Here is a 14884-nt window from a genome sequence, read left to right as displayed (position 1 = left end):
ATTAGTGAGCTTGAAGACAGGCTATTTGAAAATTCACAGTCTGAGGAAATAAAACAAAAAAGAATAAAATGAGTGATACATACCTGCAAGATCCAGAATATAGCTTCAAGGGGCAAATCTAAGAGTTATTGGCCTTAAAGAGGACATAGAGCAAGAGATTGGGGGTAGAGAATTTATTCAAAGGGATTATATCAGAGAACTTCCCAGACCTAGAGGAAGATATATCAGTATCCAAGTACAAGTAGGTTATAGAATACCAAGCATATTTAACCCAAAGAAGACTAATTCAAGACATTTAATAATCAAGCTCCCAAAGGTCAAGGATAAAGGATCCTAAAAGCAGCAAGAGAAAATTAAAAAGTAACATACAATGGAGTCTGGCAGCAGATCTTTCAGTGGAAACTTTACGGGCCAGGAGAGAGTGGCATGACATGTTTAAAGTGAAGGAAAAAAAACTTTTATCCTAAAATAGTATGTTTGGCAAAAATACCCTTCAAACATGAAGGAGAAATAAAGACTTTCCCAGACAAACAAAAACTGAGGGATTTCATCAACACCAGAACTGGCCTACAAGAAATGCTAAAAGGGAGTACTTCTATCAGTACAAAAAGGATGTTAGTGAACAAGAAAAAATCGTATGAAGGTACAGAACTCACTGGTGATAGTAAGTAGACAGAAGAACACAGAATATTATAATGCTTTAACTGTGATGTGTAAACTACTCTTAAGTAGAAAGACTAAACTATGAACCAATCACAAATAATAACTACAACTTTCAAGACAGCATAATAAGATACAAGTAGAAACAAAAAGTTAAAAAGCAGGGGGACAAAGGTAAGTTGTAGAGTTTTTATTAGGTTTCTTTTGGCTTGTTTGCTTATTCAAATGGTATAAGTTTTTATCAAGTTTAAAATAATGGGTTATAAGATAGTATTTGCAAGCCTGGTGGTAACTTCAGGCCAAAAACAATACAACAGATACACAGAAAGTTAAAAGTAAGAAACTAAATCATATCACCAGAGAAAATCACCTTCACTGAAGGAAAACAGGAAGGAAAGAAGGAAGAGAAGACCACAAAACAACCAGAAAACAAATAACAAAATGGCGGGACTAAGTCCTTATCAATAACAACACTGAATATAAATAGACTAAGCTCTCCAGTAAAAAGACATAAAGTGGCTGGATGGATTAAAAAAAAATTAGACCCAGTGATCTGTTACCTACAAGAAACACACTTCATTTATAAAGACAAACATAGACTGAAAAGGGATTGAAAAAGATATTTCATGTCAATGAAAACAAAAAGGAGCAGGAGTAGCTATACTTTTGTCAGACAAAATAGATTTCAAGACAAAAACTGTAAGAAGGTCACAATATAATGATAAAGGGGTTAGTTCAGTAAGAGGATTTAGTAATTATAAATATATATACACCCAACACTGGAGCACCCAACACTATTACAGCTAAATAGAGAGATAAACTTCAGTATAGTAATAGCTGGAGACTTCAACATCCCACTATTAGCATTGGACACATCTTCCAGACAGAAAATCAACAAAGAAACATTGAATTTAATCTGCACTATAGACCAAATGCAACTAATAGATATTTACAGAACATTTCAGCCAGCAACTGCAGAATACACATTCTTTTCCTCAGCACATGGATTATTCTCAGAGATAAACCACATGTTAGGTTACAAAACAAGTCTTAAAACAGTAAAAAGAAAAAAAAAGAAAAACTGAAATAAGCATCTTCTCTGACCACAATGGAATACACTAGAAATTAATAACAAGAGGAATTTTGGAAACTATACAAATACATGGAAATTAAACAATATGCTTCTGAATGACCAGTGGGTCAATAAAGAAATTAAGAGGAAATTGAAAAATTTCTTAAAACCAATGATAATGGAAACACAATATGCTAAAATCTATGGGATACAGCAAAAGCAGTACTAAGAGGGAAATGTATAGCTATAAGTACCTTGATCAAAAAGAAGAAAAACTTCAAATAAACAATCTAATGATGTATCTTAAAGAAGTAGAAAAGCAAGAGCAAACCAAACCCAAAATTAATATTAATAGAAAAAAGAAATAATAGGCCGGGCGCGGTGGCTCAAGCCTGTAATCCCAGCACTTTGGGAGGCCGAGATGGGCGGATCACGGTCAGGAGATCGAGACCATCCTGGCTAACACGGTGAAACCCCGTCTCTACTAAAAAAACTACAAAAAACTAGCCGGGCAAGGTGGCGGCGCCTGTAGTCCCAGCTACCTGGGAGGCTGAGGCAGGAGAATGGCGTGAACCCGGGAGGCGGAGCTTGCAGTGAGCTGAGATCTGGCCACTGCACTCCAGCCTGGGTGACAGAGCGAGACTCCGTCTCAAAAAAAAAAAAAAAAGAAAAAGAAAAAAGAAATAATAAAGATCAGAGCAGAAATAAATTGAAATGAAGAAAATAATACAAAAAAATCAATAAAACAAAAGATTGTTTTTTTGAAAAGTTAGACAAAATTGACAAACCTTTAGCCAGACTAAGAAAAAAGAGAGATGACCCAAATAAATAAAATCAGAGATGAAAAAGGAGACATTACAGCTGATAACACAGAAATTCAAAGGATCAGTAGTGGTTACTGTGAACAACTATATGCCAATAAATCAGAAAATCTAAAAGCAATGGACAAATTTCAAGATGCATATAACCTATCAAGATTGAACCATGAAAAAATCCAAAACTTGAACAGACCAAATAAAGTAACAAGATCAAAGCCATAATAAAAAGTCACCCAGTAATGAAAAGCCTGAGACCCAGCTGAATTCTACCAAACATTTAAAGAAGGATTAATACCAATCTTCCTCAAACTATTCTGAAAATGGAGGAGGAAGAAATACTTCCAAACTCATTATATAAGGCAAGTATTACCCTGATACCAAAACCAGACAAAGACATATCAAAAAAATAAAACTACATGCCAATGTCTCTGATGAATATTGATGCAAAAAATCCTCAACAAAATACTAGCAAACTGAATTCAAAATACATTAAAAAGATCATTCATCGTGACCAAGTGGGATTTATCCCTGGGATGCAAGGATGGTTCAATATATAGAAATCAATCAGTATGATACATCATAACAGCAGAATAAAGGATAAAAACCGTATGATCATTTCAATTGATGCTGAAAAAGCACTTGATAAAATCCAACATCTCTTCATGATAAAAACCCTTTTAAAATGGATATAGAAGGAATATACCTCAACGTAGTAAAAGACATATATGGCAGACCCACAGCTAATATACTGAATGGGGAAAAACTGAAAACCTTTTCTCTAAGATCTGGAACGTGACAAGGATGCCCCATGTTACCACTGTTATTCAACATAATGCTGGAGGTCCTAGCTAGTGCAAGCAAACAAGAGAGGGAAATAAGGGGCATTTAAATTGGAAAGGAAGAAGTCAAATTATCCTCGTTTGCAGATGATATGATCTTATATTTGGAAAAACCCAAAGACTCCACCAAAAAACTATTAGAATTGATGAATAAATTCAGTAAAATTGCAGGATACAAAATCAACATACAGAAATCAGCAGGCCGGGCACGGTGGCTCACATCTGTAATCCCATCACTTTGGGAGGCCAAGGCAGGTGGATCACGTAAGGTCAGGAGTTTGAGACAAGCCTGGCCAACATGGTGAAACTCTACCTCTACTAAAAATACAAAAATTACCCAGGCGTGATGGTGGACACCTGTAATCTCAGCTACTCAGGAGGCTGAAGCAGGGGAATTGCTTGAACCCAGGAGGCAGAGGTTGCAGTGAGCTGAGATCGTGCCACTGCAACTCCAGCCAGGGCGACAACAGTGAGACTCCACCTAAAAAAAAAAAAAAAAAAAAAAAAAAATCAGTAGCAATTGTATATGCGAACAGTGAACCATCTAAAAAATAAATTTGAAAAGTAATCCCATTTACATTAGCCACAGATAAATGCCTAGGAGTTAACCAAAGAAGTGAAAGTTCTCTATAATGAAAACTATAAAACACTGATGAAAGAAATTGAAGAAGACACCAAAAAATGGAAAGATATTCCATGTTCATGGATTGGAAAAATCAATATTGTTAAAATCCTTATACTACTTAATCTACAGATTCAATGTAATCCCTATCAAAATACCAATGACATTATTAACAGAAATAGAAAAAACAATTCTAAAATTGTTTTTTGTTATAAGAAACCACAAAAGACCTGGAATAACGAAAGCTATCCTAAGCAAAAAGAACAAAACTGGAGTTATCATATTACTTGACTTAACATTTTACTACAGAGCTATAGTAACTAAAATAGCATGGTACTGTCATAAAATAGACACATAGACCAATGGAACAGATTAGAAAACCCAGAAACAAATCCACACACCTACATTGAACTCATTTGTTACAAAGATGCCAAGAATATACACTGAGGAAAAGACAGTTTTTTCAATAAATGGATGCTGGGAAACTGGATATCCATATGCAGAAGAAATGAAACTTGACCCCCATCTCTAGCCATATACAAAAATCAGATAAAAATGGATTAAAGACTTACATCTAAGACCTGAAACTGAAACTACTTTAAGAAAACATTGGGGAAACTCTCTAGGACACTGGACTGGGCAAAGATTTCTTGAATAATAACCCACAAGCACAGGCAACCAAAGCAAAAATGGATAAATGGGATCACATCAAGTTAAAAAGCTTCTGTACAGAAAGGATATAATCAACAACGTGAAGAGACAACCCACGGAATAGGAGAAAATATTAGCAAACTACCCATCTGACAAGGGATTAATCACCGGAATATATACGGAACTTAATTCAATAGGAAAAAAATCTAATAATCTCATTTTAAAATGGGCAATAGATCTGAACAGACATTTCTCAAAAGAAGACATACAATTGGCAAATGAGTATATGAAAAGGTACTCAGTATCATTTGTCATCAGAGAAATACAAATCTAAACCGCAATGGCATATCATCTCACCTCAGTAAAAATGGCTTGTATCCAAAAGACAGGCAATAACAAGTGCCAGTGAGGATGTGGAGAAAAGGGAACCCTCGTACACTGTTGGTGGCAAAGTAAATTAGTACAACCACTACGGAGAACAGTTTGAAAATTCCGGTCGGGCGCGGTGGCTCAAGCCTGTAATCCCAGCACTTTGGGAGGCCGAGACGGGTGGATCACGAGGTCAGGAGATCGAGACCATCCTGGCTAACACGATGAAACCCCGTCTCTACTAAAAAAATACAAAAATCTAGCCGGGCGAGGTGGCGGGCGCCTGTAGTCCCAGCTACTCGGGAGGCTGAGGCAGGAGAATGGCGTAAACCCGGGAGGCGGAGCTTGCAGTGAGCTGAGATCCGGCCACTGACTCCAGCCCGGGCGACACAGCGAGACTCCGTATCAAAAAAAAAAAAAAAAAAAAAAAAAAAATTCCTCAAAAAGCTAAGCAGAGCTACCATATGATTCAGCAGTCCCACTGCTGGGTATATACCACAAAGAAGGGAAATTAGTATATCAGAGAGAGGCCTGCACTTGCGTGCTTGTTGCAGCACTGTTCACAATAGCCAAGATTTGGAGCCATCCTAAGTGTCCATCAGCAGATGAATGGATAAAGAAAATGTGGTACTTATACACAATAGAGTACTATTCAGCAATAAAGAAGAATGAGATCAGCTGGGTGCAGTGGCTCACACCTGTAGTCCCAGCACTTTGGGAGGTTGAAGCAGGCAGATTGTTTGAGCTCAGGAGTTCAAGGCCAGCCTGGGCAACATGGCAAAACTCTATCTCTACAAAAATTACAAAAAAGTAGCCAGGTGTTGGTGGCATACACCTGTAGTCTCAACTATTAGGGAGGCTGAGGCAGGAGAATTGCTTGAGCCTAAGAGGTTAAGGCTACAGTGAGCCATGATCATGCCACTGCACTCCAGCCTGGGTGACACAGTGAGACCCTATCTCAAAAAAAAAAAAAAAAAAAAAATGAGATTCTGTCATTTGCAACAACATAGATGGAACTGGAGGTTATTATGCTAGGTGAAATAAGCCAGGCACAGAAAGACAAACATCATCACATGTTCTCACTTATTTGTGAGATCTAAAAATCAAAAGAATTGAGCTCATGGAGATAGAGAGAGTAGAAGGATGGTTACGAGAGACTGGGAAGGGTAGTGGGAGGATGTCGGGGAGGTGGGGATGGTTAATTGGTACAAAAAATAGTTAGAATGAAAAAGACCTAGTATTTGATAGCACAACAGGATGATTATAATCAATAAATAATTTAATTGTACATTTTTAAATCACTGAAAGAGTATAATTGGATTGTTTGTAACACAAAGAATAAATATTTGAGGTAATGGATACCCCATTTTCCATGTTGTGATTATGCATTGCATGTCTATATCAAAACGTCTCATGTACCCCATAAATACATATACCTACTATGTACTCACAAAAATTAAAATTAAAAAAAGAGAAAAATTGAATACCAGGAGAAAAGTAAGATAACTTGAGAAGTCAGGTCAGGAACCATGTTTTGCTAATTTCTGAGTGTCCCTCACCAAGCACAATACCTATAAAACAATAAATGTTCTATAAGTGTTTGTTGATTGAAAACATCCTTGAATAAACAGCTGATAAAAGAGGAGCCAATGTAGGAATTAACAAAGTAATGGGAAAAAACTAGCAAGTTATTATCAAAGTCAGGGTAGCATTGAGTTTCAAAAAGTGAATGGTCCACAGTGTGGAATACTGTGGAAGATAGTAGAACTAACAAACATGGAAAGACAATTTGGGGGAAATACAAACTGCGCAGAAAGAATAAAACTTTGAAAAATCAGTAGTATCAGAAATAAAAAGAAACTGCAGCCTGTGAATTAAATTCCTGTGGAGAACAGCCCTTGCTGCCACCAACATGGAGACTTTGTATTGTGTCCCGTTCTTTGTGCTCTAATGTCCCAACCTGAAGCTGAAGAAGCCACCCTGGCTGCCCATGCAATCGGCCATGACTGTGTGTGCTCTGGTGGTAGCGTCTTCCTCATCACCAGAGGAATAATTTTTGATGTTATTGTTGAACCTCCAAGTGTTGGCTCTATGACTGATGAACATAGGCATCAGAGGCCAGTAGCTTTCTTGGCCTACAGAGTAAATGGACAATATATTATGGAAGGGCTTGTATCCAGCTTCCTGTTTACAATGGGAGGTTTAGGTTTCATAATCCTGGACCCATCAAATGCACCAAATATCCCAAAACTCAATAGATTTCTTATATTCATTGGATTCGTGTGTGTCCTATTGAGGTTTTTCATGGCTACTCGAGTATTCATGAGAATGAAACTGCCAGGCTATCTGATGGGTTATGGTGCATTTGAGAAGAAATCAGTAGATACTGGATTTGCTCCTGTCAATGAAGTTTTAAAGGCTGTACCAGTCCTCTAATATGAAATGTGGAAAAGAATGAAGAGCAGCAGTAAAAGAAATATCTAGTGAAAAAACAGGAAGCGTATTGAAGCTTGGCCTAGAGTTTATTCTCGGTATTAAAGAGACAAGTTTATCACAGTATTTTTTTTCCTGATGACCTATTGCTATGCCAATGATGTTGAGTGACATTTTCTTCTTAGTTTTTCATTTCTTAAAGAAAATATACTCCATATCTACAACTATAATATCAAATAAAGTGATTATTTTTTGCAACCCCCTTAAAAAAAATTCCTATGGAGTAGAGCAAAAAGAGAGATGAAAAATAGGAGGAAAAATGTATCAAAAATTAAAACAATGAGTCCTCAAATTCCAGTGTTTAACTAATAGGGGTTAATAGGGGTTTCAAAAATAGAAAACAGAGGTAAGGAATTCACAAATGAAATAATTGAAGAAAATTTTCTAGAATAATGTGAATTTCTTTTCTTTTTTTTTTTTTTTTTTTTGAGACGGAATCTCACTCTGTCGCCCAGGTTGGAGTGCAGTGGCGCGATCTTGGCTCACTGCAAGCTCCGCTTGATTCACACCATTTTCCTGCCTCAGCCTCTCCAGTAGCTGGGACTACAGGTGCCCACCACCACACCCGGCTAATTTTTTGTATTTTTAGTAGAGATGGGGTTTCACCATGTTAGCTAGGATGGTCTCGATCTCCTGACCTCGTGATCCATCCACCTCAGCCTCCCAAAGTGCTGGGATTACAGGCGTGAGCCACCGTGCCCGGCCCAAAAACGTGAATTTCTAAAATGAAAAGATTCCAACTGGGTGGAATGGTTTATGCCAGTAATTCCAGTACTCTGGGAGGTCAAAGCAGAAGGATCGCTTGAGCCAGGAGTTCAAGACCAACCTGGGCAACAAAGTAAGACCCCATCTCTAAAAAAAAAAAATTAGCTGGGCATGGTGGTGTGCGCCTGTAGTCTCAGCTGCTCAGGTGGCCGAGGCCAAGGCCAGAGGATTGCTTGAGCCCAGGAGTTTGAGGCTGCAGCGAGCTACAATGGCACCACTGCACTCCATCCTGGGAGACAAAGATCCTGTCTCAGAAAAAAAAAAAAAGACAACAGCAACAAAACAGTGAGAGGATTCCACTAAATACCAAGAAAGGGAAAATAATAATCTTTTCAATAAGCAATGCTGGATCAACTGCAAATCAAGTTTCTAGTTGAAGCTTGATTTCTACCTGATAACACTTAGAAAAATCAGTTGCAGATGGATTGCAGATATAAATGTGAAAAGTAGAAGAGTAAAACCTAAGATAAGAGAACACCTTCATGTCCTTGAGGTAGAGAAATTTTTTTTTAGTAGGAAAAGATCAACAAAATGGAATCCTTTTTTTTTTTTTTTTTTTTTGAGATGGAACTTCGCTCTCTTTGCCCAGGCTGGAGTGCAATGGCATGATTTTGGCTCACCGTACATTAAAATTTTTAAATTACTATTTATTGGCCAGGCACCGTGGCTCACACCTGTAATCTCAGCACTTTGGGAGGCTGGAAGAGACAGATCACCTAAGATCAGGAGTTCAAGACCAGCCTGGCCAACATGGTGAAATCACTTCTCTACTAAAAATACAAAAATTAGCCAGGCATGGTAGTGTGCACCACCTGTAATCCCAGCCATTTGGGAGGCTGAGGCAGGAGAATGGCTTGAACCCTGGAGGCGGAGGTTGCAGTGAACTGAGATCACACCACTGCACTCCAGCCTGGGCAGCAGAGTGAGACTGCATCTCAAAAAAAAATAAGAATGAGAGAAAAATTGGATCCTTAGACTTAAAAACACCCTCAGAACAGATCTCATTATATAAGCTTCAATGCTTACGTGGAGGCTGAACCCACACAATGGTTTGTTTCATAATTATTTATGAAAGACATCCTTTCTATCTTATCTTCACTTGTCACCATTTCTGTTATTAGTCCTTAGGAAAAAATTCAGACTATGTTAAAGTATTATTTACATTGACTAGGCCTACTTTACTGTTACTAAAGATAAGTGGTTTCATACTCATCTCTTTCTGTGAAAAGACTAAAATGTTCTAACCAGTGAACATATAAGGGCATTTTAATTTAATTTGATTTTTAAAGTAGAGAAAGGATTTTTAGAAAAGATGCTGCCTGGGAGTTAGTGAGAGACAGCTGAAGAAGCCAGTTTGTGAACTCCACACCTCGTTTATCTAGTTAAATGATTTGTGCCCTTGTTTATTCCTTAATGCTGTCCTCTACTGTACTATTTGACCTTTGAATATTGACATTTCTTATAAATTAATCTTACATTTTCTCCTTTTCTTATTTTATATGATTTCTGTAGGCAATCTCAGTTACATCCTTGTCTTCAAATATTATCTACATTCCATGACTCACAGATGTATTTCTTTCTCTCTCTCTCTTTTTTTTTTTTTTTTTTTGAGGCAGTCTTACTCTGTCACCTAGGCTGGAATGCAGTGGCACAATCACAGCTCACTGCAGCCTCAGTTTCCCTGGGCTCAGGTGATCCTCCCACCTCAGCCTCCCAAGTAGTTGGGACTACAGGCTCATGCCACCATGCTTGGCTAATTTTTGTATTTTTTGTAGAGACAGGGTCTCACTGTGTTGCGCAGGCTGGTCTTGAGCTCTTGGGCTCAAACAACACACCCACCTTGGCCTCCCAAAGTGCTAGGATTACAGGCATGAGCCACTGTGCCCAACCTCACAGATGTATTTCTTCAGCCCATATCTTTTGAGCGTTAGACTCTGTATCCAACTATTTAATGTCATAAAGGCATCCCAAGATCAACATACCCAAATGTGATTTTATGATCTTCTTCCCCAAATTTATTTATCCTCCTGTATTCACCGTATAGCACCACCATCTAGCCATGGAATCATGATGAAAACCTTGTAGTTACTCCTAACACCTCTGTCTTTTGTGTATTCCACATGCAATACATTGCAAGATCTGTTAATTTTACCTCTGAAATATATTTCATAATTTTCTACTTCTCCCTATTAAATCAAACCACTATAATCTCTCATGTAAATTGCTATAGTAGCCATCTAACTGATCTTTCAATTTCCACTATTAATCGCCTCTATTCCATTCTTCACACCACCATCCAAAGTGACTTTTCTATAACTGGAGGTATTATCATATCACTTCTTGTTTAAAATCCTTCAGTGGCCTCCTATTACTGTTAGGATCGAATCCAAATTTCTGTGGCATGCAAAACTTTGCATGATCTGCCTTTTGCCTGAATTTTCACATAATATTCCCTCTCCTTGAGAGAATATCCTCCTTTCCCATCCTGTTTCTATCCTCCCTCCCTTATTGTAGTTGTATTTAATTACCAAAGTAATGCTTTTTTTGAACAAAAAGTACACAGTATTTTTTCCACTCTCTACCAGGCTAACTCCTATTTATTCTTCAAGTGTCACCTTAAACTTGACTTTCTCAGAGAAGCCTTTGACTCTTCTTCCTTTCCACACAAAAATGTGTACATGTGATTATTTACTTAAGGTCTCTCTCCCCAACTATAAGCTCTGTGTCTGGTTTGTTTACCATTATATATCCAGTATTTGGCACAGGCACAGGTTCTGTACATATGAGGCTCTCTATAAATATTGGCTGAATAAGTGAAAATGTCTTAGAAATGAAAATGTCTTAGAAAATTCTCCATCGGGTCTCTTGCCAGTTTATTCTCTTCCCAAATAATCACACAAACTCCTTGTAGTTTGTTACCTTGATGCCCCAAATATTAACTCACTTCCTTTTTTGCTGCTGTCACCCATTTTAGCAGCTCAGTTTCTCATCTCCTGGGGTCCATTGTAGACCAGCAAACATTTGTACAATTTACTTTCCTTTCTCTCCTATCAAATAAACCCTTTTGAAGTTTTAGGTGAAGTTGTACTGTTAGTAACTCTCAAGGTTTTGATTCGTCCTAGCCCTGTCCCAGCAGTTTTCTTTAGATACACACTAGGTATTTATAAACTGTGCCTTATTTCTTCCCCAGCTACTGCCACTATTATCACCTCGGTGCCAAGTGTTCTCCGCTTTTTTCCATACCCCTTCAAACCCTTAGAGGAGAGGGTATCAGTCCACACTTCCAGCCAGTTGTTTAAGGCCGACTCCCCTAAAAGACTAGAGCCTGTTTCTGCTTTTTCATATCCTAACTTAACCATCCAAGGGACAGAATTGGTATTCAAACCATCTCTGCCCTCTGCTGCTGGAGCACCATTGCTGTTCATTCTAACCCCAATCCTTAGCTCCAAGGTACTCAACAACCCAGTTCTTGGATTAACCTAGTTTATCTCAGTTTTATCTCTATGGAGCTCCTGAAAACCAGAATTGTTAGGAGTTAGGCTCTAAAACCTGCATTTTTCACATAAACCCCAAGTAATTATTTTGTATATTAATATCTGAGAATCACTGTACTGATGAGAACTCTAGTTATCCTTACTGTGGGAAAAATGCATTATTCTGACTAATTCCATATTCTTTGTAGCAGAATAAGCCAAGAAAAGATGGGATTTGGCTATCTTTAGATACACCGTCAGTTACAGCTTCAGGGGGCCTAAAACCAACTGGTGAATCACAGCAGTATGAGACTGAAGGCCAAAGTATAGCCTTGTAGTAAAGAGACAGGCTTTGGAGAGAGACCAATATATAGATCCTGGCCGATATACTTTACATCTGAGTTACTCTGTCTAAACTTTAGTTTCTTCATTTTAAAATTAGGAGAATAATATGGCCTCATAGAGTTGTTATGAAGGTTCCTTGGAATTTATTCAATAAATATTTATTGAGCACCTACTATATGCCAGGCAATTTTCTATGTATTGTGAATATACCAGCAAACAAAAACTTTTGCCCTCAAGGAGCACACATTCTAATGGGCATATGTATAAAAAGCATATAGCGTATAGGAAAAACTGAATAAATTCTTGTTACTTACAAATATTTAAGGATAAGGAGTATATTTGTTTTGCTTTGCCACTTTTGGGATATAAAAGAAGCATAGGACACAATATATGCCTATGTGGTGCTTAAATCTAGATGGTCAGTGAGATGTGTATTTGTTCATTCTGTAAATATTAACTCAGTGCTGTAATGAGCCTGGCACTGTGAAGTAGAAAAATGAATTCCTATTTTTTAAAAATTTCAACTTAGTTGGGAATATATGAGAAATGCAAAATTTCTAATGTAAAACAAGGTGCAAGAGAAGTAATAATAAAGTGCTATGAAGAACATTTAAGGAACGTAATAATAAAGTGCTATGTAGAATGTTAATTAGTAAGTGAATTAATATCAGGAGAATACAAATACAAAAAATAGTGTTATTGCCTTTATATGCCAAGCACATGAGCATAAGATGGGCATACTTTCGTCAGGTGGCAATGGAGTATATGGCTAATTCAGTGAAAAGGTTAAAAAAGAAAGCTCCTATTGCCAGGTAAACTAGCAATACATGAACCTCAGCGGTGTTAGCCTCTCTGTACACTAATTTTATGATGTCTTTTTTTTTTTTTTTTTTTTTGAGACGGAGTCTCGCTCTGTCACCCAGGCTGGAGTGCAGTGGCCCGGTCTCGGCTCACTGCAAGCTCCACCTCCCGGGTTCACACCATTCTTCTGCCTCAGCCTCCTGAGTAGTTGGGACTACATGCGCCCGCCACCACGCCTGTCTAATTTTTTGTATTTTAGTAGAGACAGGGTTTCACCGTGTTAGCCAGGATGGTCTCGATCTCCTGACCTCGTGATCTGCCCGCCTTGGCCTCCCAAAGTGCTGGGATTACAGGTGTGAGCCACCACGCCTGACCTATGGTTTCTGTTTCTCATTGCAACCCTGACTCTGGAACTGAAATAATATTGACAGTGAGAACTGTTGAGTTTTTTGGTCAAAGAACAGGTTAGAGGAAGGAGGAGGAAAAGTATGTCATAAGCCGGCCGGGCGCGGTGGCTCAAGCCTGTAATCCCAGCACTTTGGGAGGCCGAGACGGGCGGATCACAAGGTCAGGAGATCGAGACCATCCTGGCTAACACGGTGAAACCCCGTCTCTACTAAAAAATACAAAAAAACTAGCCGGGCGAGGTGGCGGGCGCCTGTAGTCCCAGCTACTCGGGAGGCTGAGGCAGGAGAATGGCGTGAACCCGGGAGGCGGAGCTTGCAGTGAGCTGAGATCCGGCCACTGCACTCCAGCCCCGGCGACAGAGTGAGACTCCGTCTCAAAAAAAAAAAAAGAAAAAAAAAAAAAAAAAAAAAAAAGTATGTCATAAGCCAATGTGGTTGAGTTCTGGGAACACTGTTTCTGGCTGAGGCATATCATAAGTGTAGGGGAAGACAAGACGAAAAATGAAAGATAGGGCCTGAGCATAGTGGACCTTGAATGCCATTCTAGGGCATTTGGACATAATTTAGTAAGAATAGGGCATGACTGAATATTTTTGATCGGGGAAGTGATTATGATCAGAACTATGTTTATTTGGAGAGTTCTCAAAGCACTTAGAACTACTAGGCCACCCAGCAATCCCATTACTGGGCATATGCCCAAAGGAGAATAAATCATTCTACCAAAAAGATACAGGCACTCATATGTTCACAACAGCAAAGACGTGGAATCAACCTAGCTGCCCAACAGCAGTGGATTGGATAAAGAAGATGTGGTACATATACATCATGGAATTCAATGCAGCCAAAAAAAAAGAAGACCAAAATAATTTCCTCGGCAGTAACGTGGATGCAGCTGGAGGCCATTATCCTAAGTAAATTAATTCAGAAACAGGAAGCCAAATGCCGCATGTTCTCACTTATAAGTGGAAGCTAAGCATTGGTTACACATGGTCATAAAGATGGGCACAATAGACATTGGGAACTGCTTGAGCGGAGAGAAAAGGAAGGGACAAGATCTGAAAAAGTACCTATTAGGTACTATGCTCACTACCTGGGTGATGGGATCATTTTTATCCCAAACCTCAGCATCACACAATATACCCATATAACCTGTACATATATCCCCTGAATCTAAAATAAGAGTTGAAATTATTTTTTCAAAAACTTGGCCAGGTATGGTGGGTTATGCCTGTAATCCTAACACTTAGGAGGATCTCTTCAGCCCAGAAGTTTGAGACCAGCCTGGGCAATATAGCAAGACACCATCTCTACAAAAAAATTAAAAATAAATTAGTTGGGCATAGTGGTGCATGTCTTTAGTCCCAGCTACTTGGGAAGCTAAGGTGATGAGATCACTTGAGCACAGGAGGTTGAGGATGCAGTTAGCCGTGATCGCACCACTATACTCCAGCCTGGGCAACAGAATGAGACCCTGTCTAAAACAACACAAAACTGTGTTTAGAATAAAACATTTGAAGAAAAGAAGCATAGAATAGATACAATAAACTGGCAGATCATATGTGTTAATTT

The 14884-nt window shown here is 38.5% G+C and overlaps 1 protein-coding gene and 1 pseudogene across 1 annotated transcript in view; both read left to right on the top strand.

Annotated features, from left to right (window-relative positions):
- The window catches only part of ZSWIM5 (zinc finger SWIM-type containing 5), a 191331-nt gene that overhangs the window by 135713 nt on the left and 40734 nt on the right, over positions 1 to 14884 (top strand). The gene's annotated exons all lie outside the window — the stretch shown is intronic.
- LOC104678260 lies at positions 6929 to 7467 on the top strand (annotated as a pseudogene).

Source organism: Rhinopithecus roxellana, chromosome 12 (genome assembly GCF_007565055.1).
Source record: "Rhinopithecus roxellana isolate Shanxi Qingling chromosome 12, ASM756505v1, whole genome shotgun sequence".
NCBI lineage: Eukaryota > Metazoa > Chordata > Mammalia > Primates > Cercopithecidae > Rhinopithecus > Rhinopithecus roxellana.
This window is presented reverse-complemented; position numbering and strand designations above follow the sequence as displayed.